This window comes from Eptesicus fuscus, unplaced genomic scaffold (genome assembly GCF_027574615.1).
Source record: "Eptesicus fuscus isolate TK198812 unplaced genomic scaffold, DD_ASM_mEF_20220401 scaffold_80, whole genome shotgun sequence".
Lineage (NCBI taxonomy): Eukaryota > Metazoa > Chordata > Mammalia > Chiroptera > Vespertilionidae > Eptesicus > Eptesicus fuscus.
The window spans coordinates 49657-55054 of NW_026557642.1; the positions used below are offsets into that span (position 1 = coordinate 49657).

General features: G+C 45.0%; 1 long non-coding RNA gene across 1 annotated transcript; it reads right to left on the reverse strand.

Moving 5' to 3' along the window:
- Nucleotides 1–808: 808 nt before the first annotated feature.
- LOC129148521 (uncharacterized) lies at nucleotides 809–4609 on the reverse strand. Its single transcript, XR_008555488.1, has 2 exons — nucleotides 4019–4609; nucleotides 809–1564 (listed from the first exon to the last, which is right to left on the reverse strand). It is a non-coding gene; the product is annotated as an uncharacterized LOC129148521 (long non-coding RNA).
- Nucleotides 4610–5398: the final 789 nt, after the last annotated feature.

Sequence of the window (5398 nt, forward strand, 5' to 3'; positions counted from 1 at the left end):
CTTGAAGCACTTTCTTAGACTTGAACCTTGGTTATTATTGTGAATTTCCCGAGGTGGAGTCATTTTCTTCCAGTGTCTCAAGCTCCTTCATTGTGAATTCCGATTTGGTTAAACAGCGTTTTTAACAAATATAGCAGCACGTTATCCATTATTACCACGTGAAAGTCTATCCTACCTTTCACAGCGATTTGAATACAAAATCTCCGTATTTTAAAAACTCAGTAGAGATGTTTGGGTTCTAAAACATATTCCCAGAGTAATAGAGACACTCTGACCCATACGCCTGGTCTGTTGTTTTGAGCTCTGAGAGTTTTCATTTTAACACGGGTGTCATAGGGGCCTTTTAAAGGCACACTGAACTCTACTTGGAACCCTAGCCTAACTAACATTTTGATTTCATAGTGTTCTCAGAACTTTCATTCTATTCTATAGCTCTAGGAAAATGAATGTTTCAGTGTTTCACCAACTCTTTTTCCCGAAAACGCCAACTCATTTGACGGGAAAAATAAATGTAAACAGTGTCAAACTCGGTTCTCAGCTCTTTGAAAAAGATTTCCCAGTGACAAAATTGTGCTGTTCAGATATTGAGTCTATTGGAATATGTATTCCTAGTGTGTGAAGCACATTTCTAAATATATCCCTAGTCTCGAGTTGTAAATTCTCAGTGCTACACTCCAATTTGTCCAGTGATGAAAGCTCATTCATTGTGAATACCCACTGTTACTACTCCATGACCCTAACCCTATCCCTAACCTTCTTGTAACGCCCGGAACGCTGGCCGCACTTACAAAGCACCAAGAGTCGCCTCTTATGCAAAAAGCAAAGGGTTTATTGGTACAGGCATGCCCGGTCCCACAATATACTCTGAACACAGAGCAGAGGTTGTGGGTCCCGAAGCAGGGTTTGAGCACAGGTTGGGGGCCTTTATTAGCCGGGTGGCCGGGCGACCTGGCGACTGCTCTGCCATTCTCCACGCCAGGAGACCAGAGAGCAGCCGCGACCCTTTGTGTAGGACCGCTTTTAAGCACATTAACCACATCCGGTTTTTGCAGAACAAGTAACCCAAGACAAAACAGTTTTTCCCAAGCAACGTCAGGATCATGCCAATGACGACCATGTTATTTACAGGGTCATCCTGTTCTTCAGAAAGCTGACAGTGTTCTATGAAAGAAGGCTACGTGCTGGGAAGGGGGCCATGAGACCATATCTCAAGGCCTGGCCTGGTGTCAGCACTGACAACTCTATCTGGGGCATAGTCCACGGCCTCAGTAGTGCTCAAAAATTCCCACTCTCCAACATTCCCCACTGGTTTTATGTACCTGAGTCAAATCATTGACTCTTTTGGGTTATTGTTGGCGAGGGAGTTATATTGACCCATGAGGACTATAAGCTTGATATCTTAAGCTGGGTGTGATGAAGCCACGTCGGGATCCCATCGACCTTGACTGCTGTGGGGGTGGTCCTTTTTAGGTAGGAGTCAGTCAGAGTCACCAGGGTGGAAGGATGGACCGGATCAGAGATGCTTCTGGACTGCTTTCTGGGTAGACTGTAAAGCCTGTAAGAACTTGAGTAAAGACTGGTTATGGATTTCAGCTTTTCTAGATTGGGTTTCCATATAAGCTGGTGAGGTGGGTAGGTCAGGGTTTGGAAGAGTCACTAGAATCTGTAGAGGCCCCACTGGTTTTATGGCAGCCTCCTGGGCTGCTTCATCTGCAGCCTCGTTCCCTCTCGCTTCTGGGGAGTCCCCTTGTCTCACATGGAAAGACTTAATTACATCTGGTAGTGCTAGTTGGCCCATTGTCCTTGCTCTGCTCATATCTGTCTAACTGCCTAATGTATTACCTCAAGGATCCTGGCTCTGAATTCTTTTAGGGAAAATGGACATCGTTAGGCTCTTCTAGCTACTTCCTGCTGAGGCGGGTCAGAAGTTTCTCTCAGAGCCAAGAGATCCTTGCTGTCTGTCAGAGGGACAATGAGGCCTGGGCACAGAAGGAGGTGGGCTTGTGACCCAGCGGAGACAAACTGTAACAAATGGTCTGGTGGAAGGGAAAGAAAACCCTTCAGTTTTAATAACTTCTATTGAAATAGAATTTTTCTCCTCAAAATTACCCCTATGTTTATCAAAAGAGCCAAATCAAGACTAATTTATCTATTGTATTTAATTTGGCCTGATTGTTTGCATAAACATAACAAGAATGGTAACTGACTACCTTTGCCGGAATTTCATGATTGAATCTTAATGTGCCCCATAGGGCCAGGAAGCCAAGCTATCCAGCTGCGGTCAGGCCTGCCTGTAGTATCTGCTGAGTTAGGTGAATTCCTCACCTGTAGTGGCTCTACCTGGGCCCATGCCCTAGGTTTTAAGGCCCATTTCAGTAGCCCTCCTACTCATCGTGGCTCAGAGTGTGTGGGGGTCCCGCAGGGACGCAGAGGCGCCCTTATTGCTCCCCTTCTACTCTGACCAACCGCCAGTGATGGTAGGGTTTGGGCCTGATGCTCCAGCACCAGCTATTTTCAGGGCTACCAAGCAGGATACCAGGCTTTCTCCGTGGCACTCTTATTGGCTTCAAGTCTTTAGAGTTCAGACAGGGCTCTTTAATACATACTCCGGTCAAAGTTTCTGATTAATAAAACCACTATTGGAAACCGGTCTTATTGTATTTATGTAAAGAAATGTATTGCCATGATTTATTAAGTATTGCCAAATTTCGGAGGAATTATATAAGGAGAAAAATATACTGACCTGCTTTAAGATCTGATTTTTCTTGCCAGTCCTTTCTATGGCCAAAGTAATATTTTCTGACTGTATTATAACAAATAGTAACTGTTAGATTTCTTTTATCAGTCCCTCACAAGGTACTTTGGCATAATTATTTACCCTCTGTTTAGGGAGGTAGAATGCAAATTATTTACTCTTCCTGGCTTACTGGCCTGTATTATTTGCTTTCTTTACAACATATCTCTTCTCCTTCTTACACCTACACAACCTTCTATTGAAACAGACACTTCCAAATTAGCCTTTAAACCTTCTTTCTATGTCCTTTAAAAATGCATAACCATGCCTCAGACCTTCTACTCAGTATTCCTTATTCTTTGAAACCTCAATCCTTTAATGAATCCTAAAAACTAAACAGCCAGAATTTCTTAGACCTTCTGTGATAAAACTAAGAGCTGGTAAAAATATTTCTTTTTGAGAGACAGAGATTTTTATAACTTAAACATTAAAGATATTACATCTTAAAGTTCCTTTGCTGAATATTCCACCACCGCCCAAGAAGTACCCAGTAACCCCTCCCTGCCAGGCTCGGTCTTCATGTGCATTGGAAGGGTTAAAGAGAAGAAAACGGGCAGAGGAAGATCCACTGTGTTTTGCCAGCAGAGTTCAGATAAGCAAGAAACCAAGGACGCCAGCAGAGCTGGTTGTACCCAGCAAAATCAACAAAAACCTATCTCTCCCTGCTCTCCCCCTTTTCTGCATTAACCATTTACTCTGTTCTTAGCAGGGGAAACAAGACAAGCTTTCTGAGATTCTGCATAAAACCAGGCTTTTTACACTTAAGGAACAGCTGTTCTCCCTCCCAGATTTTCCTTCTTTACTCCAAGGTCCCAGAGGATCTTAACCTTAATTATACAAATGACAGTAAACATTGAACAAAAGACAAGGACAAACACAACACGCTCAGACAAAAATCCAAAAGGTCTTACAGTACCAATTGACTTGGCTGGCAACAGAATTTCAGAGTCAGACTCTAACAGATGGGAGGGTTCTAGGCACCCCTAGGCCTTCCCAGATGGGAGGATTCCAGGCATCCCTGGGCCTCCCCAGATTCCACCAGGGCGTCCCCCGGGGATGTGGCTTGCGACCTCTCGACACGTCTGTCAGCCGCAGTCGGGGGAGACTCACGCCCCTCCCCGACAGCCACCAGACCAAACAGATTTGCCAGCCTTAACCCTCAAACTAAACAGCAAACAGAAAATAAGGACAAGCTATCGCTATCCGAGAGGTGCCGTTACTTACCCCAAGAAGCGTCTGTTGGAGCCTGAAGGCGGCTGCAGCAAATCTCAGTGGAACCTCCAAATGTAACGCCCGGAACGCTGGCCGCACTCACAAAGCACCAAGAGTCGCCTCTTATGCAAAAAGCAAAGGGTTTATTGGTACAGGCATGCCCGGTCCCACAACATACTCTGAACACAGAGCAGAGGTTGTGGGTCCCGAAGCAGGGTTTGAGCACAGGTTGGGGGCCTTTATTAGCCGGGTGGCCGGGCGACCTGGCGACTGCTCTGCCATTCTCCACGCCTGGAGACCAGAGAGCAGCAGCGACCCTTTGTGTAGGACCGCTTTTAAGCCCATTAACCACATCCGGTTTTTGCAGAACAAGTAACCCAAGACAAAACAGTTTTTCCCAAGCAACGTCAGGATCATGCCAATGACGACCATGTTATTCACAGGGTCATCCTGTTCTTCAGAAAGCTGACAGTGTTCTATGAAAGAAGGCTACGTGCTGGGAAGGGGCCATGAGACCATATCTCAAGGCCTGGCCTGGTGTCAGCACTGACAACTCCATCTGGGGCATAGTCCACGGCCTCAGTAGTGCTCAAAAATTCCCACTCTCCAACATCTAACCCAAACCCTAAACCTAGCCCTAACCTGAACCTGAACCCTAGTTAGCCCGGTCCCTTATTGTAACACTAACCCTAGTCCGAACCCCAATTCTCTAACCCTAACAGCAGAACTAACCTCGATTATGTCAACTCTCCCAGCTGGTCCCCTGGCCTAATCATTACCACCTGGGATCAATGAAGATTGCCCACTTGGCTCCTCGCCCTTGGTGACGTCATCACTTCTGGGTTAATGGCTTAACCATGATTCTTTCAAAAAACGCCAACTCATTGTGCCTGAATTATAAATGTAACCAGTATCCTACTCTGTTCTATGTTTTTTGAACACGATTTCCTGGTCAGGAAACAATATGTTACAGATATTAAGGCCCTTTATTCACATATTCGTAGTGCTTGAAGCACTTTCTTAGACTTGAACCTGGGTTATTATTGTGAATTTCCCGAGGTGGAGTCATTTTCTTCCAGTGTCTCAAGCTCCTTCATTGTGAATTCCGATTTGGTTAAACAGCGTTTTTAACAAAAATAGCAGCACGTTATCCATTATTACCACGAGAAAGTCTATCCTACCTTTCACAGCGATTTGAATACAAATTCTCCGTATTTTAAAAACTCAGTAGAGATGTTTGGGTTCTAAAAGGTATTCGCAGAGTAATAGAGACACTCTGACACATACCCCTGCTCTGTTGTTTTGAGCTCTGAGAGTTTTCATTTTAACACGGGTGTCATACCGGCCTTTTAAAGGCACACTGAACTCTACTCTGAACCCTAGCCTAACTAA